The following is a 26,184-nucleotide window of genomic DNA, read 5'->3' on the forward strand; positions in this document are numbered from 1 at the left end:
CATCATTCTTTCTACATTAACATCTGTATTCTGCAAATCACTGTGAAATGCATGGCAAGGTTACGTCCCAATGTGCCAGTTATTAGGGCTTTTCTCCATGCCGTTCATGCATGGGGCAAAGGATGAATAACTGTTTAAACGCTTCTATCTATGTTGCAATTAATCTAATAGTGACCTTACGATCCCTACAGGAATGATACTTAGGGGTTGTAGTATACTGTTAGAGTCATCATTTAAAGCCATTTCTTGAAACTTTGTAAGTGAGCTTTCCTGTAATAATTTAAGTCTATCTTTAAAAGTCTGCCAGTTCAGTTTCTTCAACAATTCCACAACACTTTCTCACCGATTAACTGATGTGAAGACATCACATAATTGTCATTCCAGCAAAATCGATGATATTCAGCCCAGTTGTTGATTGTGTGATTCTTGCATATGTTTGGGACAACATTATCCCATTTTCAAGTGCCAAAAAGAAGGAAGCCAGATAGAACAGTTCTCCTTATACCGACAGACATATAAGGATAACAGACTGTTGAGTTATAACCTATGTTTTAAAGAAATTTATGGCTTTGGGCCTCATCACAACTTAAAAAGAAGGTGTACATATGTATTGTCAAACCACAAAACATACAAAATAAAACATCAAGCTGGTGCATCCATCATTCCCGAGTTACAGTTGCAAACTGAAAGTAGCTGCCATCTCCTGCCAATGATGATGTTTACTTAAAGCCTAATGCTTGGTACCAACAATACTAATGTCTGTCATAAAATCGTTTAGAGCTGCCTGTCTGGTCCTAGCCCATTCTAACTGAAAACTATCTCCATTCTGCAATCTGAACTGAAATAGCAGTGAAAATTTCAGGGAACACTGTAGCGATATCCTTCTTAAGGAGCATCCACCAACATGTTTTACCTAGTGACACAGGAGGACTGTTTTATCTGGTTTCCTCGTTTTTAGCATCTACCTCTATCTACATCTACATCTATACTCTGCAAACCACCATGAGGTGCGTGGCACAGGGTACACCCCATCATACCAGTTATGGTTTCTTCCTGTTCCATTCATGTGTAGTAATTATCCTAAGCTTATCCCCGTGATCCCTGTGTAGGCGATATATATGGGGTTATAGTATATTTCTAGAGTTCTTTAAATTTTGTTAACAGACTTTCTCGGGATAGTTTATGCCTATCTTCAAGAGTCTTCCAGTATATCTGTGACACTCTCCGCTGGATTACAGAAACCTGTGATCACTTGTGCTGCCCTTCTCTGTATATGTTGGATATCTGCTGTTAGTCCTATCTGCTATGGGTAACACAAATTTGAGTATTATTCTAGAACTGGTCACACGAGTGATTTTAAGTAATCTCCTGTGTACACTGATTGCACTTCCCCAGTATTGTATCAAAAAACGGAAGTCTATCATCTGCTTTTCCCACAACTGAACCTATGTGATCATTCCATTCATATCCCTACAAAGTGTTACATGCAGGTATCTGTATGAGTTGGCCAATTCCAACAGTGACTCATTGATATTATAGTCATAGGATACTATGTTTTTCATTTTGTGAAGTGCAAAATTTTACATTTATGAACATTTAGAACAAGTTGGCAATCTCTGCACCACACTGAAATCTTATGAAGATCTAACTGAATATTTATGCAGCTTCTTTTAGATAGTCCTTTGTTACAGATAAATGTCTCATCTCAGAAAAGCCTTATTTTACTGTTAATATTGTGTGCAACATCGTTAGTATACAAAATGAACATGAAAGTTCCCAACATACTTTCATGGGGTGCACCCAAAGTTACTTCTACATCTGACAGTGGCTCTCCATCCAAGATAACATGTTGTGTCCTCCCTGCCAAAAAAGTCCTCAATACAGTCACAAATTTCACTTGATACCCCATATGATCATACTTTTGGTAGTAAGTGTAGAAGTGGTACTGAGTCAAATGCATTTTGGAAATCAAGAAATACTGCATCTACATGGTTGCCTTAAGCCAAGGCTTTCAGTATGTCATGTAAGAAAAGTGGAGTTGGGTTTCATATGATCAATGTTTTTGAAATCCATGTTGGTTGGCACTGAGAAGTTCATTCTGTTCAAGATACCTCATTATGTTTGAGATCAGAATGTGTTCTAAGATTCTACAACAAATAGATGTCAAGGATATTGGACAGTAGTTTGTGGATCACTTCTATGACCCTTCTTGTAGACGGGTGTGACCTGTGCCTTTTCCCAAGAACTGGGCATGGTTTTTTGTTCGAGGGATCTACAATAGATTATAGTTAGAGGAGGGGCTAATTCAACCACAAATTCAATATAGAATCTGACAGGCATTCCATTGGGGCATGGAGATTTTGTTCAGTTATAATGATTTCAGCTGTTTCTCAACACCGCTGACACTAATACTATTTCACTCATCTTTTCAGTGGTACGAGGATTAAATTGGGGCAATGCTCCTAGGTTTTCCTTTATAAAAGAATATTTGAAAATGGAGAAACATTTCAGCTTTTGGTTGTATTCATATCGGGTCTCCAGTCAGAACATATCATCGTCTGAACTCAATATTTCAGCAGTCCGCCTGGCCACCATCTTCAGGTGAGTAGGCCATCGCACTGTAACACCGGAACTGAAATCAAATGCCATGGCAGCTCCTTTATACACTGACAATGGGTTCACCTGTGTGTGTGAACGTAACTGCCCTCTGGTGACAGGCACAACAGTGCAATGGTGGTGAAATCTTGTGGGAATGATAAGCTGATATCAAACACTATTGACAGTTTTTGAAGACAAAAACAAGAACTGTTGTTTCTTAGTGCCAAACAGAACAGGTTTTCTATTCTTATTTAAAGGATACCCCTTATCTCTGTTTACACAATTAATATTGTCAAGTAGCTAGATTTCAATGGCTTCTTTCACTAAACAGTTCCAGTACCACAAAACAGGAGCAACCACTTGTGTCTCACCATACAACATTTTATGTCCTTCAGTAAGGATTCGCTGTAGCGTGTTTGATTTCAGTTCCAGCGAAATAGTTCGACTGCCTACTCAGCTGAAGATGGCAGCCAGGTGGACCAGATGACAATATGTTTAGGATGGAGACCCAATATGAATACAACCGATTATTATGTTGGGAAAGTTTATGGACCACATTTCCAGCTTTTGCTTTGCTACCCCCAATTTAAGTTCCTGTCATATTCACTAGGAAATTGGCTCTGATTTTGGTGCCACTAACAGCCTTTATGTATGACCAGAATTTCTTTGAGTTATGTAAAGGTAACCTGACTATATTCTGCTACTGTAGTCATTGAAGACTTCATGCATTGCCCTCTTGGCAGCCAAACACATTTCATTCAGTATCTCTCTATCTATAGGCCTACATTTTGCTTTACACTTATTATGCACTAATCTCTGTTTCCTTAGAAACTTCTTTACAGTGACTATGGAGGTTCTTTACCATTATGAACTGTTCTATTGGGTATCTATCTGTTCAGTGCACAATCAACTTTTCTTTCAAACTTGAGCCAGAGTTCCTGTACATGCTCCTGCCATATGCTGAAAGTTTCAAGTTCCTCACTGAGATATAACACTACTGACTTTTTATCTAGTTTACTATATATATATATATATATATATATATATATATATATATATATATATATATATATATATATATATATAGGATGTGGGTTTTAAGGGACGAAGCAGCCACCAGTTGCGAAAGCTCGAAATTCTGTGTTTGTGTGTTTTATTCATTGTGCCTATCTACCGGCGCTTTCCCGCTTGGTAAGTCTTGGAATCTTTGTTTTTAATATATTTCTCCCATGTGGAAGTTTCTTTCTTATATATAACCGATGGTTGCTTCTTCAGGAAAGAGGGAAGGAGAGGGAAAGACGAAAGGATGTGGGTTTTAAAGGAGAGGGTAAGGAGTTATTCCAATCCCGGGAGCAGAAAGACTTCCCTTAGGGGGAAAAAAAGGACAGGTGTACACTCGCACACACACACATATCCATCCGCACATACACAGACACAAGCAGACATATTTAAAGGCAAAGAGTAAGGGAAGAGATGTCAGTCGAGGCGGAAGTACAGAGGCAAAGAAGTTGTTGAAAGACAGGTGAGGTATGAGCGGCGGCAGTTTGAAATTAGCGGAGGTTGAGGCCCGGTGGATATCGAGAAGAGAGGATACACTGAAGGGCGAGTCCCCATCTCCGGAGTTCGGATAGGTTGGTGTTGGTGGGAAGTATCCAGATAACTCGGACGGTGTAACACTGCCAAGATGTGCTGGCCGAGCAACAAGGCATGTTTAGCCACAGGGTGATCCTCATTACCAACAAACACTGTCTGCCTGTGTCCATTCATGCGAATGGACACTTTGTTGCTGGTCATTCCCACATAAAAAGCGTCACAGTGTAGGCAGGTCAGTTGGTAAATCACGTGGGTGCTTTCACACGTGGCTCTCCCTTTGATCGTGTACACCTTCCAGGTTACAGGACTGGAGTAGGTGGTGGTGGGAGGGTGCATAGGACAGGTTTTACACTGGGGGCGGTTGCAAGGGTAGGAGCCAGAGGGTAGGGAAGGTGGTTTGGGGATTTCATAGGGATGAACCAAGAGGTTACGAAGGTTAGGTGGACGGCGGAAAGACACTCTTGGTGGAGTGGGGAGGATTTCATGAAAGATGGATCTCATTTCAGGGCAGGATTTTAGAAAGTCATATCCCTGCTGGAGAGCCACATTCAGAGTCTGATCCAGTGCCGGGAAGTCTCCTGTCACAAGTGGGGCACTTTTGGGGTTCTTCTGTGAGAGGTTCTGGGTTTGAGGGGATGAGGAAGTGGCTCTGGTTATCTGCTTCTGTACCAGGTCGGGAGGGTAGTTGCGGGATGCGAAAGCTGTTTTCAGGTTGTTGGTGTAATGATCAAGGGATTCAGGACTGGAGCAGATTCGTTTTCCACTAAGGCCTAGGCTGTAGGGAAGGGACCGTTTAATGTGGAATGGGTGGCAGCTGTCATAATGGAGGTACTGTTGCTTGTTGGTGGGTTTGATGTGGACGGATGTGTGAAGCTGGCCATTGGACAGATGGAGGTCAACGTCAAGGAAAGTGGCATGGGATTTGGAGTAGGACCAGGTGAATCTGATGGAACCAAAGGAGTTGAGGCTGGAGAGGAAATTCTGGAGTTGTTCTTCACTGTGAGTCCAGATCATGAAGATGTCATCAATAAATCTGTACCAATCTTTGGGTTGGCAGGCTTGGGTAACCAAGAAGGCTTCCTCTAAGCGACCCATAAATAGGTTGGCATATGAGGGGGCCATCCTGGTACCCATGGCTGTTCCCTTTAATTGTTGGTATGTCTGGCCTTCAAAAGTGAAGAAGTTGTGGGTCAGGATGAAGCTGGCTAAGGTGACGAGGAAAGAGGTTTTAGGTAGGGTGGCAGGTGATCGGCGTGAAAGGAAGTGCTCCATTGCAGCGAGGCCCTGGACGTGCAGGATATTTGTGTATAGGGAAGTGGCATCAATGGTTACAAGGATGGTTTCCGGGGGTAACAGACTGGGTACGGATTCCAGGCATTCGAGAAAGTGGTTGGTGTCTTTGATGAAGGATGGGAGACTGCATGTAATGGGTTGAAGGTGTTGATCTACGTAGGCAGAGATACATTCTGTGGGGGCTTGGTAACCAGCTACAATGGGGCGGCCAGGATGTTTGGGTTTGTGAATTTTAGGAAGTAGGTAGAAGGTAGGAGTGCGAGGTGTCGGTGGGGTCAGGAGTTTGATGGAGTCAGGTGAAAGTTTTTGTAGGGGGCCTAAGGTTCTGAGGATTCCTTGAAGCTCTGCCTGGACATCAGGAATGGGATTACCTTGGCAAACTTTGTATGTAGAGTCGTCTGAAAGCTGACGCAGTCCCTCAGCCACATACTCCCGACGATCAAGTACCACGATCGTGGAACCCTTGTCAGCCGGAAGAATGATGATGGATCGGTCAGCTTTCAGATCACGGATAGCCTGGGCTTCGGCTGTGGTGGTGTTGGGAGTAGGATTAAGGTTTTTCAAGAAAGATTGAGAGGCAAGGCTGGAAGTGAGAAATTCCTGAAAGGTTTGGAGAGGGTGATTTTGAGGAAGAGGAGGTGGGTCCCACTGTGATGGAGGACGGAACTGTTTCAGGCAGGGTTTAATTTGGATAGTGTCTTGGGGAGTTGGATAATTAGGAGTGGGATCAGGATTATTTTTCTTCGTGGCAAAGTGATATTTCCAGTAGAGACTACGAGTGTAGGACAGCAAATCTTTGACAAGGGCAGTTTGGTTGAACCTGGGAGTGGGGCTGAAGGTGAGGCCTTTGGATAGGACAGAGGTTTCGGATTGGGAGAGGGGTTTGGAGGAAAGGTTAACTACTGAATTGGGGTGTTGTGGTTCCAGATTGTGCTGACTAGAATTTTGAGGTGTTGGGGGGAGTGGAGCTGGAAGTGGGAGATTGAGAAGATGGGAGAGACTGGGTCTGTGTGCAATGAGAGGAGGTTGAGGTTTGTTGGAAAGGTTGTGGAGGGTGAGTGAGTTGCCTTTCCGGAGGTGGGAAACCAGGAGATTGGATAGTTTTTTGAGGTGGAGGGTGGCATGCTGTTCTAATTTGCGGTTGGCCTGTAGGAGCATGCTATGTACAACCGGTGTGGATGTGGGAGAGGAAAGATTGAGGACTTTGATTTGGGATAGTAGTTGACGGGTGTGTTCATTGGCCGAGTCGATGTATAGGTGATGTATTAGGCGGGTGAGGGCTATGGATTGTGCTTACCTTAGGGGGAAAAAGGATAGGTATATACTCGCGTACACACACACACACACACACACACACACACACACACACACACACACACACATCCATCCATACATACACAGACACAGGCAGACATATTTAAAGGTGTGTGTGTGTGTGTTTGTGTGTTATTTTATTGTGCCTCTGCTTGTTTCAGTTGTAATTTGTATTTTGGTAATCATTGTTACCACCACTGCATTGTGGTGACTGATACCAGTTTTGATGTGGACATCCCCAAAGAGGTCTGGTCTATTTATTGCCATTAGATCCAATATATTTCCATCAAGAGTGGGATTCCTAACTATCTGTTCTAGGTATTTTTCAGAGAAGGCACTTAGTAAAGTTTCACAGGCCGTCTATCACACCCACCACTAACAAAAACTGTAAATTTCCCAATTAATTATTGAACAATTGAAGTCTCCACTGATGATTACAGTATGATTGGGGAACTTAACGTACAAGTGAAGTGAGGTTTTCTCTGTAGTTTTTGGTTACATCAGGAGATGAGTCTTCTGGGTGATAGAAGGATCCAATTTTCATTTTAAGCCCACCTCTGTTACTGAGTCTTACCCAAACAATCTCACATGCAGCTTCAATTTCTACCTTGGTGGGTCTGAGTTTCTTGTCTAATGTGACAAATAGACCACCTCCATTTCCCATTTGCCTATCCTGTCAATATACACTTAAATTCTCCCCAAGAATCTCACTGCTATCAACTTCAGATTTCAACTTTCTTTACCTAGTATTATGTGAGCTACATTCCTTTTCATGAGTGTGTCAGACTCTGGCACTTTGTTACCTGTTGGAGGCATTTCTTTCTATCTTACACATATACTCTTGGGTTTCCCACAGCTGTCATTATCTGGACTGGATGGAGAGCCACCTAATCTAAAAATCCTCATGTGTGACCCCCTCCCCCACATACACACACACACACACACACACACACAGACAGCTATCTGAGTAACAGCCTCTGATGTGTAGTGCACACCTGAGCTATTTAGGGGAGCCCTACAGTTCTCAGTCCTATGGTGCACATCCAGGAAGTCACTGCCCAGCTTGTCACAGAACCTTGCAGCACATGAAAATGTGATAATGCTGTCCCAAAACATGTTCTAGCAATGACCTCAACATTAATTTATCACAGTTCAGACAAGCCTGTGACCATTTGTGCTGCTCTTCTCTGTAGTTATTTAATACCCCCTCTCTGACCATCACCACCTTCTTGTAACCCAAAGCCTTCTCATTAACTTTGAAGTCAGTTCAAATTTGGGCTGCTGGCCACAAATTCGCACACTTGTCATTCTGAGACAGTGGCACACTGCAGAGAGAGGTAGCAATGATAGAATTTAAAATAAATGGTTTTCATAATACTCATCTTTTATTGTTCTTCATTGTTGAAAGTTGTATGCTCATAGTACATTCTGAAATGCAGTTTTCTATACTGGTGTAGAGTATTCCTGGCTTCATTTTCTTAAATAATATGAACATGGGTGGATTTTCTTTTGTTGAGTAGATGTATTTTAGGTCATCTCACTTTCCAATATAAATTAACATCAACCACTATGCTAACACAACACACACATAACATGTAATCCCAACTTGCACTCCAAACTCATATGGAACTAAAACAAGGATTTACCTATAACAAAAGATACAAAGAAAATAATGTCATATATGGATCTATTCACGCAAATCATCTTTGAAACATATATTACAAAAGCAAAGTACAAATAATTGTTTGCCATTGGATATTGTTTCAAAAAGTCCAAGATCATCATAGTTATTATGTAATGTGTTTATATATGTTGGCGGTTAAACATTAACACACAGCAGTGGATTTATGGGTTATTGAGTCTTCAATGTGGAAATCGGTCATTTCATATGATCCAAGATCAGTTAGTACATTTATCTCACCAGTCCTATTTGGAACAGTTCCAATCTGGTTAGAAGTAATGCTCAGCATTCTTCTGTGGCACTGCATTTCTGAGGGTTCTATTTCCTTCTCTAAAGTGCTTAATATCCACATTTCACTTCTGTGCAACACTACACTCCAAACAAATCTGTTTAGAAAAGTCTTCTTTACCATTGAATTTATATCCTGTGTTGAAAGTGTCTCTTTTTCAGGGATTTTTTTGTGCTTTTAGCAGTCTACATGTTATTTCTTTTCTATTTTCTTTATTTTTCTGCTGAAGTAGTAAATGATTTATTACTTTTGTGTTCTGTTTCCCATCTAATTCCCTTGGCATGACCTGCTTTAGTTTGACATCACTCCATTTTCTTTGTTTTACATTTGTTGATTCTCCTTATCTATTTCTAACAGAATTACAATGTCATCAATAACTTTAAAATTTTATTTCTTTCCCCATACTGATAACTTAAAATACTTTTCTAAATTTCTCTTTGGTTGCCTTTACAGCTCGCTCAGTACAAAGATTGAGTAACACCAGGGATATGCTACAGCTCTCTTTCACTCCCTTTCAACTATTACTTCCTTTCGTGTCCTTTAACTGTTGTAAATACAGTCTAGTTTCTGTACAAGGTGTAATTAACATTTCATTCCCTGTATTTTATCCATGCTACCTTCAGAATTTAAAAGTTAATATTACACTCAACACTGTTAAGAACTTATTCTAAATCTAAAAATGCTACACTTGTAAGTTTACCTTTCATCAGTCAACTCCTAAGAGACATCTTAGGGTCAGTATTGCCTTGTGTGTTCATTCATTTGCTCATAACTCAAGCTGATCATCCCCGTGGTCAGTTTTTTGGTTATATTCACACTTGTTAGCACTTGCCTTCTTTGGAATTGTAATTACTACATTCTTCTTTAGGACAGACAGTATTTTGCCTATCTCATATCTTGCATATCAGGTGGAATAGTTTTGCCATTGTTGGTTCTCCAAAAGATCTGTGACAGTGTCTTTGCTACAACTTCCTTGTTTAAACTTCATTATTTCTGTGCTCTATCAAATTATTTCTCAGAACCATATCCCCCATCTCAGTTTCATTCACTTCCTCTTCCCTTTCCATAATATGGTTCTCAAGTTTGCCTTATATATATTTCTTCCACCTTTCAGTCTTCCCTTCTTTGTTTAGTATTTCTCTATTTCCTGTCTTTGTACAGTTTCTCCAGCTCTAATCTGAATTTGATAACCAATAAATTATGGTCAGAGTTCACACATGCCCCTGGAAAAAATTTTCAGTTAAAATCTAGTTTATAAATCACTGTTTTACCATTTTACAAATTAGCTGAAATATTGTAGTATCTCAAGGTTTCTTCCTCACATACAGACTTCTTTCATGACACTCAACCAAGTGTTTTTTTTAAAATGATTCAGTTGTGTTCAGTGCAAAATTATACTAGATGACTTCCTTCCCATTTCATTACTCCCCCCCCCCCCCCCCTGGGCATGTTCCCTTTTTTATCTCCCTTAACATATCTGAGTTATTCCTTTTACCATATCATACATTCTTTCATTATCTTCTCCATCTGTGGAGCTAGTAGGCTTATAAACTTTTACTGCAGTGGTGAGTGGTGATAGTTGGTTTTGTCCCTGTATCAGCTACAGTAATATGTACAGTATTGTGTTCATAGCAACCTACCCATATTCCTACTTTCTCATTGATTACCAGACCAACTCCTGTATTTCTCCATATTTAATTTTGTGTTGATAAACCTGTACTCACCTGACCTGAAGTCCTATTCTTCCTACCACTGCACTCTATTAATTCCCATTATATCCCATTATATCTAACTTCAACCTATCCATTTCCTTTTTCAAAGCTTTTTTTAGTATGTATAATCTCTAATCTATGTATACAATTAAAGGGTGACAATGTCCTTTTGAATAGCCCCAGCCAGAGATACAAATATGAAACTACTTTACTTCCAGAATATGTTACCCTAAATGATTGCATTATCATTAAACCATAAAGTAGACCTGCATGTCCTTGGGAAATTTAGTTACCATAATTCTACCTTTATCTGAACTGTTCACAGTATCAAGAGAGTAAGATGATGATGGTTGATTTTACAAGGTCAGATTAGTTAGTCACTCATACTGTTGCACAGTAATCACTTAAAGGGCCACTGCCTCTCGTCAGGAACCATACAATAGTCAAATCTCTCTACAAATAGTCTCCAATGTGGTTTTACTCATGGTAAATCAGTCTGTATTGTTGAAGCACACAAGCCAGTCCCACATGGCCCGAATCTAGGACATTCACAACTTTCTCCACCAGTCAACAACCTGTCAATGCAATTCTGTGTGATGCAGAAACATGGCTTCTTCCACACACTCAGTATCACAAAGTGCTGTTTAAACCCCTAGGATGAGCTCTTCACAAATTTCAGACAACTGGGCAATGTTCTAGCACCCAGTATTTGTTGGATGCAGCCCTGGAATCTATGCCTTGACTGTAATGCAGCAACACAGTCCAGGATTCATCTCCCTGGGCGGCACTGCCTGCCATCGTGCCATGGGACACTTCTGGCTACAGTGTAAGATGCCTTTGCTGCCTTGCCACTGGCTGCTAAGGACTGTGTCTGCTGCCAATGACTCAAAGCCTAATGTGTCACCAATGCTGAGCTAAAACACTACCTCCTGGGTGGCATGCATATTTTATTTATTTATTTTATTTATCCATCCATTGACAATAAACATTGTATGGATGTTGTCAAGCCATTTCAAAGAAATGGACACAAACAATATATACATAAAAAAGTACAAAACAAAATAATACACTGAGGTTAATAATAATACAATGAAAGTAATATAGCCTATATACATCCCTGCTTGTTATTTTAAATGCATAGTCTGTTTTTCATAAGGCTTTAGTTTTGTCCTCCCTAAACGGCAAGTCCTTATATACACAACACTGCTTAAGTATATACTTACATCACACAACAGCTGTCCTTTAAGTATGTAAATGTAATGAATGATTAGGCACATATTGAGTATTTTCCATTTTGCCTTTATAAATATCATCAGAAAAAAATTATTGACCTACATAGTCATTTACACAATAAAAACATTGTTCTACTAGAAAATTTTTAAATTCTGTTATAAATTTGTTATCATCTTCTAACTGCCTGATGTTGACTGGCAATGTTTTGTACAGTTTTGCACCGATATGGCTCACATGCCTTTGTGTATACATTATTTTTGTTCGCTGAGTATGGAGTGCTGTGCTATTACGGGTATTGTAGTTATGAAAGTCGGCATTTGTCTGAAAATCTACAATGGGGGTCCTGACATACAATACACATTTGTATATGTATAATTATGGTATAGTAAGTATTCTAAGCTTTTTGAATATGGGTTTGCAGTGTGTCTGTGGATGACTATGAGTTATTATTCAGATGGCCCTCTCGTGCAACAACAAAAAATTTGTGACTTCTGAAATTTGTTTTAGGCGCCCTGTTGTGGAACCCCAAAATATTATTCCGTATGTGGCAAGAGATTGAAAATAGCCAAAATATGCCATTCTGGCACCCTCTGAGGTACAAACATTTGCAATAATTCTGAGAGCAAAACAGGCTGAATTAAGTTTCTGTGCAAGTTTTATTACGTGGTCATTAAAATTTAAGTTTTCATCCACATGAATCCCCAGCAATTTTGTGGCTGTCACTCTGTCTAAGGCTTTGTCACCCCACATCAGTTCGAGATTTACATTTTGACATATTTTCCCAAACTGCATATAATTTGTTTTATTTACATTCAATGTCAACCTGTTTGTATTGAGCCAAGAGTGGATGTAATTTAGTACTTTATCAGCAGTTGTTGATAGCAATTGCTTTGGTGCACTTATTATCACACTAGAATTATCTGCAAATATTATTGCTTTGGCTGCATCATCTGAGGTGTGAAAATCATTTATATAGACAAGAAACAATATGGGCCCTAGGATGCTGCCTTGTGGTACTCCTACTTCTACATTTTTTTGCTTCTGATGCTGAATTTATTTTGTGGTTGGAGTAAGTTGATGTTAGTCCTACAACCTATGTTCTGCCCAACGATTCCAATTTTTCTAAGAGAATGTCCTGGTTCACAGTGTCAAAAGCTTTGGAGAGGTCTAAATTTACTCCTACTACACTATAATCTTTTTCTAGATTTTTGATTACTTGTTCAGTGTAGCACATTACTGCTGTTTTGGTATTTTTACATGCTTGGAAGCCATGCTGATTTCTGTTAAGTAAATTATGGTCATTTAGATATGTGTTGATTTGGTGCTTCATCAGTTTTTCTAATATTTTTGAAAATGCTGGGAGGAGAGATATTGGGTGATAGTTTCCTACCTTATACTTGTCGCTGTTTTTAAATAATGGCTTCACTTTTGAAATTTTCAGCCTTTCTGGAAAAGCTCCTTCACTGAATGATAAATTGGCTATGTGTGCAAAGGGCTTTGCGATTTGTGGTGCTGTCCTTGTTACGATTGACACAGGCACCACATCTATGCCAGCCGACATTTTGGGTTTCAAGCTTTGTATCACTTTCAACACTCCACCCTCATTTGTTGGCTCTACCCTCATCCTACAAGCTGTTTTTGGATATTCAGGTTTTTCTTTGTTTGTAAATTTTAAGCTTAATGAAGTTGTTGCATTTATGAAATAATTGTTAATATAATTTGGCAAATCTTGTTTGTTAATATTGACATTTTTAAATTTTTGAGGCTAATGTCCTGGTTTTCATAACTCTTCCCCAGTTCAGTCTTCACAATACCCCATATGGCTTTTGATTTGTTTTCAGACTGTCTTATAATAAAACTATCATTACTCATGAATTTTGGTTAAGCAATTACTTTTCTATATACCCTCTTGTAATTCCTGACATATTCTATGAATTGTGGGTCTGTGGATGTTTTCATTTTAGAAATTAGTCTCTTTAGAGTTCCACAGGAAGTTTTGATACCAGCTGTTATCAAAGAACTTGGCTTTGTATTGCCATGTGACCTGATTTTTGACAGCTTTTTTGGAAAACACATTTCAAAATATCCCATGAAAATGGAAGAAAATGTGTTATAAGCATAATTTGTATTTGTTAGGGATAGTACTTCTGCCCAAGCCTCATTAGTTAGCATCTTTATGAATTCTACACAGTTCTCTGTAGAAAAATTTCTTTTTTACATGAAGTGTGGTTTTTTTTTTTCTCTTTCAGTGGCCTTGAAGGGATTTTGAGGACAAGAGCATTGTGGTCTGATAATCCCAAATGAGTATTTGTTACTTCAACTTCTGTGCGTCTTACATTTGACTATATATTATCAATAAGACTGACTGTATTATTTGTTATTCTTGTGGGTGTGTTTATGTGTGGAAGCAGGTTGAAACTACATAACAGATTTATGAACTGGTCTTTTAGCCTACTTTCACTCATAAGATTTATATTCAAGTCCCCACACACAACTACAGTGGCTCTATCAGTGAACAGTGTTAAGCAATGTTTCTAATTGGTTAAAGAATATGTCTGCATCACCAGTAGGTGGTCTGTATATTGCTATGACTATGACTTTTCCCTTTATTTCATTCAACTGCACAGATGCAGCTTCAAAATGATTTTCCTCACTCAATGATTCAGCTTCACACCTTCTTTTATAACTGATACTTGGTTTGGTAAATATACAAACACCTCCATTTTTTGTATTTTTTCTACAATATTGGCTTGCCAACTTAAACGGATGAATATTAATGCTACTTAGTTCAAAACTTCTGCACCAATGCTCCACAATGCACATGCAGTCAATATCTGCACTGTTCATAGCTACCTCAAGTTCTAATGATTTATTTTTAAGACACTGAATGTTTAAGCTTAGAATCTGCAGGTGATGTGGATGAGAACTGGTTACATTTGTATTTACATTTTGTAGTGTCATACTCCGTACCTTGCCCCGGCGAGGTACCAAAAATCCACAAGGACAGGTTTTCTGCACCTTGTAGGCTATTCACCGGGATATGGTGAGTTGCTTGCTGCTGTTGCTGCTGGTGTAGCTCCCAGTGTCATTGATGCTGTCATTTCTGTTGTTGTTGTTGTTGTTTCTGCTGCTGTTGATGATGATGGTGGTGGTGGTGTAGCTTTTTCTGATACTTCAGGTGTTGGTTCTCTTGTTATTGATATGCTTCCTTGTGAACTGCTAGCACTTGGGGTGTTTTCTTGCAATGTCAGAACTTCACACTTGTCTTGTAGTGGTGATGCTTCATTTTCAGATTCACCAAGTAGTTTGTGGGTCTTGTCCCTGAGGGTAATTACGTTTGAAGTGTCACAACTTACTTTCGTTTTGGCATTTACTATTTCTATTATTTTTACAATTCGAAATTTTTTTCGTAATCTATTTAAGTGGAAACCATGTCTAGTATGGAATCTCCTTTCTACTTTGCTTATATCAATGAAAGTCACATTTTTGAATTGTTTGCATATCTGTTTCATCTCACTATTTGCACTTTCCCCTTCTTTGTTAACGCAGGACCATTCTGCTAGGTCATGACGATGTGGTACTGAAAATACATCTTAGTTCATACAGTCACCTTTTTAGTGAAAGCAACAGATCTTGTTTTTCGTTTCTTGCAACGTCGTTTGTTCCTGCCAGGAAAACGGCAAAGTCTTTGTTGCTCAATGTGGGAATTTTTTCATGTCTTATTGTTGTTGCTGTGCTGAAATTTGCACCTGGTTGCACCATGGAAGTTAAGTTCACATTGCTTTTATTACAAAAGTCAGAAGCTATGTTTCGCCCTTGGCTGTCTGAATATATTTCGAATTTTGTAATTGTTTTGGAGCAACAAAATGTAGGCCTAACTGAGCTGTTAATTTCCTCTTTCTTTTTCACACAAGCCGATAACCCATCGGAACTACATAAGTTCGGCAGATGTTTATTTACTAAATTTACGTTGGATTTCTTATTTTTTTGTGTCAACGAAATCTTTTGTTCTGGCTTATTTACAAGATCCTTTTGCTTTTCACATGGTTCATGACCACTATCACTAAACACTGCACTTCCACAATCTGTACTTGAAATAAGTTCTCATGCATGAAGCTTACATTTATTTCACAATTCTCTTGATCTTGTACTTTTTGTTTTCAGCCACTGTACTTCACCTTTGTCCAATTTTCGGAAACTGTCAAACTATCTTGCAGAAAACGTGGCGTGTTCACTTCAGTTTGGTTGTTTACTATATGTACCTCACCTGTCATATTGAGGGGAAATATTAAGAGACAATATCAAGCATTTCCCGATGTGAGGATGCACTCATATAATTGTCAAAATCAGTTAGATTAATGAAGAATTGTTTTGTTCATTGATTGTTTCTCTACAGCCTGCTACAACATTCTGTTTTCCTTGCTATCACATGAACCCAGGCTGCCACAGGTGGGAGCTAAGCATCTCCTGACATACATTGAGATGGCACCCACCATCCATGAGCAGTCATTGCACTCCTGACCAGCTACTTGTGCAATGAATAGTTTCTTGTTAAGAGAGCTGTAACACCAAAATATTATATCATAGGGAGAATGAAATTAGGCATAGCAATTATTTCTGCACCAAAACCAGGTAAACGTAAAGGTTTTAGCAGGTTTATTATAAGATTTTTGCAGTCACGATTCCACCAGTATATATGCTCATAAACTTGATGCATTCTAATCAGATTGGTGTTATCTGTTGACACACCACATAGACTAAAGGTGTTTCAGTTCATACAGTACAAAACTGAACAAGCAATGTTTTTCAATCATAGTGTCAATACTCAGTCTGAGTAGAATTTAGAGTAATATGGAAGAAGCCACCACGAAGCAGTAGCAACTTCTGGTTGGTAAATGCTGTGCGATTTCACATGTGTTGGAATAACATGTATGCAAAAGGATTGCAAGATGGGTTACCAGTACTCAGCTGAAAATTGCACCACAAAATGGTAATAGCCGTAGCAGGAGGAACCATGTCATCACACCAGGGCAAGTATTGTTGTGAGCTACATGAGTGGGTGCAGTAATTTAGTGCAACAAAAGTGCCACAGAGCCATATAAAAAGCTGTGAATTTTGAGGAAGATTCAGCATCATCAAGATGCAAGTTCCACACCAGATGATGAGGAGATGGTACATTGCCAACTTCAGTCAGGAATTCAAGACTAGGTTGGGCAGCTGCCTCCTCCACTTTGTGTGCTTGCAGGACTTGGTGCCACAGCACTATTGCTGACCTACCATCCATGCTGCTGCCATCCATCTCATGCTAGAGGGCACTGGATCAAGACCCATGCACAACAGTCTTCCCTCTGCCCAGCATTGGATTTTAAGCCAGGCCTGAGTCACCTAAGTGTAGGTATCTGCTACTTCAGAATACAGCTGCAGCACAACACAGTGTGTACCACTGATGTCAAGGCTGTAGCCCACTGTTGGGCCAGCTGTTGCTCACCCTGATGTCAGCATCATGGGGTGCCTCTGCAAGTATTTCCTTTCCAGTGCAAAAGCAGCCACCTGTGAGACTTTGCCAGCCTGGTTCACCCGAGTGGAGCACCTGTTACTTACATTGCTAACAATGTGGTGTGTGTCTGCAGCTAGGAAAATATTTCTCCAAGTCATCACTGTGTCACTGGACCTCACCGGCCTGTCATCACCACCACCACAACCACCATCTCCACCACTCAACCTGCCAAGTGCCAATGACCAATCTTTGGGGAGGTGTCAGGGTGCTCATTACTTGCAGACATTGTACACAATGCTTAAAGGAAGTCATTTTGTTAAAACAATTTAATAATCGTCACAACACATAGTTTTCTATTTTATTTCACTTGTTCACTTGTTGTGCCATAGATCACAGAATCTTCATCTTTGTCTAATGTGCCGAGGTATATGTTAACAAAGTGAAACAGTCTCAAGAATTAATTCTGTATGCGTTATTAACAATACACCATCTTTATACTACTGTGTGCTATTTGTGTTTACAGAGGGCTGATTCAACATAAAATCAGCAGGGAATTAGTTACTTGAAAAATTTTACAACTTTCTGAGTTTTGTTTCTTATGTTATGTTTATCTCCTACAACTAAACACTGGTATATGCACTCAAATGTCCTATGTAAATAACAGAAGACCCCAAAATATGACATTTTGTAATTTAAATTTCATTTTTAGGTGCTCATTGAATACGTAAATATCTAGAAAGAATTTTCACTCTGCAGTGGAGTATGGTTCAGGAAATTTTATTTAAATATTTGTTTCAATACAAGAGCCCTGTTTAGAACCAATTGATGATATACTGAGTGTCACATGTTTGGAGCAGTTAAACTTGATTGATACAGCAGAAATATGACAGCCATACATATCATAAAAGCTTATGTATGTATGTATCTTCCATGTCGCCTTATAAACCACTGGATCAATTTTACCCAAACTTAGTACAGATATTAGTTAATACTGTGGGGTTAAGGACCAGTAAACTTCTACTGGTGTGGTGGTGATAGTGTGGAGAGAGGAAGAGCTGGACAGATAGAGAGGGGAGATGGAGAAAATGGACACAAAATATTGGGGAAGGGGTAAATAGACAGAGAAAGGGAAGGGGAGGAGATAGACAGAGAGAGGGGGAGAAGGAGATGGATGAAGGAAGGAAAGAGAAGGAGATGGACCGAGAGTGGGTGAAGAAGGAGATGTACAGGGAGAGAGAGGAGGAGAAGGAGATGAATTTAATGGGAGTGAGGAGGAGGTAGAGGAGGCAGGAGGAGATGGATGTAGATGCAAGAGAAGGAGATTGACAATGGGGGAAGGGGCAGATTGACAGAGGGGTGAGGAGCAGATGGACAGATAGAGGGGACAGTAGCAGATGGACAAAGTGAGGGACAGGAGGATATGGTCAGAGAGCAGGGGGACATGAATTTATGGAATTGGTATAAATGCATATTCAGGCAATGATGGATTCTCACCTGGTATACTATAAATTAAATGACACATACTGATGAACCAAAACATTGACCGCCTGCTTAATAATGGGCTGGGTGACCTTTGTCAAACAATACAGCAGCAATTCAGCATGGCATAGGTTCAGTAAGTCCATTATAGGTTTCCAGAGGTATGTGGCACCAAACAACTATGCAAAGTAGGACACACATTTCCAATTAATTTCAAGCTGGTGCTATCTGATTGTAGGACTGGAAATGGATAGTGTCCCGGATTGATTCCATTGGGTTCAGATCAGGCAAATTTGGTGGCCATGACATCACTGTCATTTCACTGTCATGTTTGTGAAACCATTGTTGCACAATTCTGGGCTTGGGAGATGGACAGCTTTTCTGGTGGGAAATCAGATAAGACCTAACGCCTGAAGTGATGTGTAATGATATTCACATAGTCCACATCTGTCATGATTCCTCCCAATTACTGTCACAAGTGCCATGGAAGACCAAGCAAAGATCCCCCACAGCATAATACTACTACTACTGGCAAAAGACCACAGCATGGTGCATATTTCAAGTAGTCAATCATCTGGATGGTAGTGTATTCGGACACTACAACCAGGCTGGTATAACAAGAAATGTGATTTATCCAACCAGGCAACACTTTTCCATTGATACATAATACAATCTTGATGATCCAGTGACCTTTTTAGTCACATCTGATGATGATGTTGGTCTAGGATTGTCTGCTGTGGAGTGCAGTGTTCAGCAATGTACGCTGAATGATGTGCTCCAAAACACTTGTGTCTGAACTACCACTGTACCTATCATCAGTTCTGCCACAGGTTGCCACCTAGCCTACCTTAGCAAGTGAGCAAGCCTCTGACCTCCACATTCCATAACTAGGTGTGAACACCCAACACCATAGCACTTACACATTGTTTCATTACCATCTACTCGTGGTTTCAATGCCCTTCAACCAGTTTCCACATACAATACTTGCCCAGGTATAAGATGACCCTGTTTATAAGACTTACCCCTTTTTTTCAAGAGGATTCTCAAGAAAAAAATTTTTAACATATTCTGACCAATGAAAATTACAAACTGGTTTATTGACAAAGTATCTGCCCGAAAGCTTAACATTATACCTGTGGCAATTCCTATTCCCAAGGCAAATTGTTGGGCAGATGAGTTCAATACACAGTCAAACATGGAGATGAAGCACTTTATTACTTTTAACAACATACACTGATACAAGCAAGCACACATAATGGACGTTCATACCAGACTGAGTCATAGATCATAAAATTATGAATCAAAGTAGTTCTTCTAAAAGTTGTTAACCACACATTTGATGTTGGCTATCATCTAAGAATGCCCCCCTCCCTCCCCCCCTCCCCCTCTCCCTCCCAGCAGAGTGGATTTTGGTGGAGGAAGTGAGTTAATGGAGCAGAGGTCAATGAGGTGACATGGTGGTTGGACAGTGTTGGGTGATGTGTGTGGCAAGTAAGTCTGACAAGCCATATCTTGGCTGGCCCAAGTGGGATGCAGTTGGACTGTTTCTCATTGTGTAGGCAGGCATGGAGAAGTGTGGTGCCAGCACAACATAGTGTTCACGTCATGATGAAGGGTAGAGAGAGCAGCTAGTGTGGGAGACAGGAATCAATTGGTTGCACATCACGACAGCAGCATGTGTGGAAAGAGGCATGAGCATTTTAAGGCTGCAGATGGCATCCATATTGGAAATATTAAACTGTAACAACTACACAGTATTTCTGCCTTTGAGGGCAGAGTCTATTTCAATAATATTCTTCTGGATGTTTGACTGTGTCATATGTCATAAAAGTACCAACATTTTAGCTGATATTGTCATGTCAGAGGGTGCACTTATTTATACAAACTTCAAATATTCCAGAATGCTAGTGTTTATACAACCATCAGATGTTTCAGATATACAAACTGAGGCATGTGAAAGCCTTTATTGTTACCTGCCACTCTGACATAACGTCTTTGACCTGTTGCCTGGTATTTGTGGATCGGACACCCTACTACGGGGCAGTGACATATTACTTCACGAGGATACAGGTTCACCCATGAACTATGGCTAGTTGTTGGCTGAGCGACTTGTAGGTGACATTTTGCAGACAGCTCTGTGTAATGGACAAGGGAGTGCCTACAGGAATTGGGTCGACTTTGAGCATCAAGGCGGACGTGTTGACAGTTAACACGGTGGCCATGCTGTTAGAAATGGCTGTTTGCTTGCTGCTTGGGCTACAGAGAATCACATGTTGGACTCAGAGTCTATGAATATGTTACTTTGCCTGTCAGGCAGGGACATCCGAGCCACAGATACACTATGTGATCAAAAGTATCTGGATACCCCCAAAAGCATAAATTTTTCATATTAGGTGCATTTTGCTGCAACCAACTGCCAGGTACTTCATATCAGCGACCTCAGTAGTCATTAGACAGTGTGAGAGAGCAGAATGGGGCACTCCATGGAACTCACAGACTTCAAATGTGGTCAGATCATTGGGTGTCATATGCATCATATGTCTGTATGTGAGATTTCCACACTCTTAAACATCCCTAGGTCCACTGTTTCTGATGCGATAATGAAGTGGAAACATGAAGGGACACATACAGTACAAAATTGTACAGGCTTGCCTTGTCAGTTGACTGACAGAGACCGCCGACAGTTGAAGAGGATTGTAATGTGTAATACTTAGACATTTATCCAGACCATCATACAGGAATTCCAAACTGTGTCAGGATCAATGGTAAGTACTGTGACAGTTAGGCCAAAGGTGAGAAAACTTAGATTTCATGGTTGAGTAGCTGCTCATAAGCCACACATCATGCCAGTAAATGCCTAATGACATGTCACTTGGTGTAAGGAGCATAAACATTGGACAACTGAACAGTGGAAAAACATTGTATGGAGTGACGAATCACGGTAAACAATGTGGCAATCAAAAGGCTGGGTGTGGGTATGGCAAACACCTGGTGAACGTCATCTGCCAGCATGTGTAGTGTGAAAGCAAAATTCAGAGGCAGTGGTGTTATGGTATGGTCGTGTTTTTTTGTGGTGGGGGCTTGCAACTCATGTTGTTTTGCATGGCACACTCTAGTTGTTTTGCATGGCACTATCACAGCACAGGCCTATGTTGATGTTTTAGGCACCTTCTTGCTTCCCACTGTTGAAGAGCAATTTGGAGATGGCGATTGCATCTTTCAACATGATCGAGCACCTGTTCATAATGCACAGCCTGTAGCAGAGTGGTTACACGACAATAACATCCCTGTAATGGACTGGCCTGTGCAGAGTCATGACCTGAATCCTATAGTACACCTTTGGGATGTTTTGGGACGCCAGCTTTGTGCCAGGCCTCACCAACCAACATCGATACCTCTCCTCAGTGCAGCACTCCATGAAGAATGGGCTGTCATTCCCCAAGAAACCTTCCAGCACCTGACTGAATGTACGCCTGTGAGAGTGGAAGCTGTCATTAAGGCTAAGGGTGGGCCAACACCATGTTGAATACCAGCATTACCGATGGAGGCACCACGAACATTTTCAGCCAGGTGTCTGGATACTTTTGATCACATAGTGTACCAATTGCCAGAGAAGTTATACCAGAGTGAAAGGTATCGATAAATGCTATCACTTAGCAGGCAAGGTAGGAGATGCCTAACAGCAATGGAAGCCTCTAGATATTTGTATTTTTTTGTTAAATGGGGATAGTGAACCACATGAAAAACCAAATGTGAGAAGAAACTTCAACATAATCTGTTTAGTAAAATGAGGGAGTGTCAGCAGAATACCACTCTCCCTAGAAGAATCTTGGAAAGCTAGTTTACAACAAGAAATCTTAGAAGTTTGGACACAGTGCATTTATGTGTAGTAGTAAAACAATCTATGGAAATTAGGAATCATTTGCACATGTTTTAGGAACGTCATTCCCTTCACCTCTATTTTGCATTATTAGTTCTGGCTACCACCTGGTCTGGAATAAGTGCTGTCCAGTGTCCAAGGAAAAAGATCAAGAGTTCTATCACTCAATGATTTGCAGCCAAGCTATTTTAAAAAAACACACCTCTCAGTGTTTACTATTACATCACCTGTCTCACCACTGATAGGAAAAGGCAGCGGTGTGCATCTCAGGAAACCAGGTAATGTCAAGATGCACATGTTAGAACCATCCTTTGGGGATATAAAATTGATCCAGGAAGGGGTTAGCATGGTGCCCAACTTTACTGTGTTGGCATGGGAGGCATGCATGTATCCAGGCATGACAGTCTGACTTAACACCCATACAGACAAAACGTTTGTAAAAGGTGAGTAGTAGCCTTAACACTATGATGGGTGAGGTTATGAATCACCGAGAAGACTTTGCAACATGTGTGTGGGAAGGGAGGGGCAGGGATGAGGGAGGCAGAAAGTATTTTTGGAGGTGTCACATAGCACCAAAAATGCAAAGAAGATAGTGGGTGACATGGCTCAATAACCTATGAGGTATTCTCATCCCTTAATAAATAGCCTATATTTGAATTATCCTGTTGGAGCCGCATGAGTCTGTCCAAGTGCATTGGTGAAGAAATGATGTGTACAAGACATATAGTCAGTGATGATGTTCTTGGAACCTTTTATATAATGGACATAAGTGGTGTACTGGCAAATGAGGTCTATGTGATGAAAGTGTCAAGGCGCAAGTCATTAGCAGGATTACAGATGGCACCTGTGAATGGTTTGTGATCTGTATAGATAGTTACAGACTGGCCTTCTATGAACTCATTAAAATGGTATACCACCTCATAGTTTGTGATCTGTATAGATAGCTACAGACTGGCCTTCTACAAACTCATTAAAATGGCATACCATCTCATATACTACCAACAGTTCCCTGTCGAAAGCAGACTGCTCATGTTGTCTAGAAGAGAGTTCTTTGGAAAAGAAACGAAGAGCTTGCTCCGAGTCATCTTTGTGCTGTTGTAGCATGGTACTTATCAAAGACTTGCTCACATCATTGGTGACAGAAATGTGTGAGTGAGCGAGCATGAAAGCATTGGCCAGTGCAGTTTTGAGCACATCGAAAACATGTTGCATGTTATCAGACAATGTACATTGTGTGTTCCAGAATTGTTCTTGCTGTCAAAGCATCCCTCAGAGGAGCTTGTAGAGATACAGTGTGAGAGATGTGGCACCAGAAAAAAATTGTTCATTCCAAGAAATTGCAGAGGTAACGAAACATCTCAAGTAATGGAAAACTGCAAATGAATGCAACACAGTCAGACATGGGGCAAATACTGTCAGCAGGAAAATGACACTGGTCACACATAACTGTGATTATTGTGATTTACTTGACATATTTGTTGGCAAGTGCTTAGAGAACTTATGATAAATGGAGCTCATGATCTTCAGCCAAAGAGGGTAGATGAGAATATCATGAAGGTAAGTGTAGTAGAAAGGGAGAGGGAACAAAACTGGAAAAATAAAATGTTCCCATGTCTGTGCAGGATTTTTAAAACTGTAAGGCATGCAGCAGTATTCAAATAAGCCAAAAGTCATAATAATGGCTGTTTTAGGTCTATCATCACATTGCATAGGGATTTGGTGATAAGCCTTCTGGCAGTCAATAATGCTGAAAATCTCCACTCAGTGCAATTGGTCCACAAAATCCTGGATGTGCAAAATTGGATAACTATCAATCATTGTCCAAGCATTGTATCTGTGATAGTCCCCAGACAAATGAAAAGAATCATCTTTCTTAGGTACAAGGTGTATAGACAATGACCAATTCTGTCCAAAGGGTGCACAGTCCTGGAAACTAATGGGTCTTCTATTGCAGCCTTAGCATGGCAGAGTATGGTGGCATTGAGGCAGTGAGCCTTATACGGGAGTGAGGCTTCACTAGTAACTATCCTATGGCACGTGCTGCTTGCTATTGAAGGTGGTGACTGCTACTGAACTGTGGAGATTGCAGTGAACGTAGAGGTGGAGGCAAGTCAGGAGCAGGCAGAACCTCGGCAACTGTAATTGTGTGGCTGTAATGCACTGAGGTAGGTGACAATGCTAAGAGCATGTGCCAAGTTGGCCGACACATTGGTGATCAACTGATGGTGGTTGTGTTGTCAGTGTGGAGGTCGATGATCTCTTGGCAAGGATTAGTGAGGTGGGCTGTTAAGTTGACGAGATCTGCTGTCAGACTTAAGCACTCAAAGGTAGTGCAGACAAGTGTGACACACTGAGTTGTGGTGGAAGGGGCCTAGGAGGTGAAGGTACCTGGAATGTGAGAGCCTGATGCATGATGAAGCAGAATGGCCAATTAGAGGTATGGTGAGAGACTGAAATGTTTAAGAAAGTCAGTCCTGAGGCAGGGCAGTTGATGTTAGTAACCTGGAAGGTTCACAAATATATCAGGTCTGTTGTGAGTTGGAAATGAAGGTCCATCAAGCCATGGACCAGTATGACAGGCTTGTTGGCTACATGGTGGAACAGAGATACAGAAGGAAGACTGAAAGGAGCATACAATTGTGGCATGATGCTGGGATTAACTCTGGTACTGATGAGGAAACGGAGAGTGCTGGCAGGATCAAAAATGTAGGATTTAGCACGTTGGACAACTGAGTAGAGGGGTGGTGCCCTACAGTGTGGCCACAAGTCATGGTGCCCAGGCAGACCCACAGCTAAGTTTGGGTATGCACATGATGCACAATAATATCATGTGGAGTCACTGAAAGTTACATGGTATCAACATAATCATAATGGGTACACAGGATGAGGCACTGCTATGCAACACCAGAGCTCCTTGGTGCACTGCGTGCCCACTTTGTACAGGAGAAGAGTGGGAGGTGGGTGCTGGTGTCACAGGTGGTGTGGGAAGTTGACCACCATGGGGCACTGGAGGTAGCTGCTGGAAGCAAATACCGCACACATGACATCTACTGGGCCAGGAGGCATGTGTACTGAGGGAGGAGGAGTGATGATAACCTTTGAATCTATGGGGGAGGTACCAGATGGAAGGACCTGTCAATGTGGGATAATACTGTAGGAGTGGTCCGTGAGACAGAATTTCTCTTCTAAAACAGCATCCTGGTGAGGTAGGTGATGCAGTTGAAGATCAGGTGGCAGTTTAACCACTTGAAGGGTCCACAGCAAAATGTCAAGTAGCTCCTCAGATGTGACTTTGGAGTGGAGATGGCTCCACAATTGTGATGGGATCCTATCCTGCAGCTGTACATTATGTATGATGTAATGAATTGCTTCAGCAGGAGGACAGCACAGGCCTTCAATAATGCAGGACCGAAATGTAGAATATTTATGTTGAGATATCAGTGTTCTGGGATGAGAAGGGGATTCTATTTTCGATTACCTCCCCACTGGACAAACAATACTATGCTAACCTCTTGGACAAATTGCAACAAAATATACATGAAAAAAGGCCAGGTTTAGTAAGGAAGAAAGTAATCTTCCATCAAGACAATGCGTGCCAGCACACATGTGCTGTCA

At 40.7% G+C, this 26,184-nt stretch overlaps 1 protein-coding gene across 1 annotated transcript in view; it reads left to right on the forward strand.

The window, feature by feature from the left end:
• LOC126268131 (uncharacterized) overlaps positions 1-26,184 on the forward strand; it is a 1,167,451-nt gene that overhangs the window by 1,123,926 nt on the left and 17,341 nt on the right. The gene's annotated exons all lie outside the window — the stretch shown is intronic.

The sequence above is a fragment of the Schistocerca gregaria genome, chromosome 4 (assembly GCF_023897955.1).
Source record: "Schistocerca gregaria isolate iqSchGreg1 chromosome 4, iqSchGreg1.2, whole genome shotgun sequence".
NCBI lineage: Eukaryota > Metazoa > Arthropoda > Insecta > Orthoptera > Acrididae > Schistocerca > Schistocerca gregaria.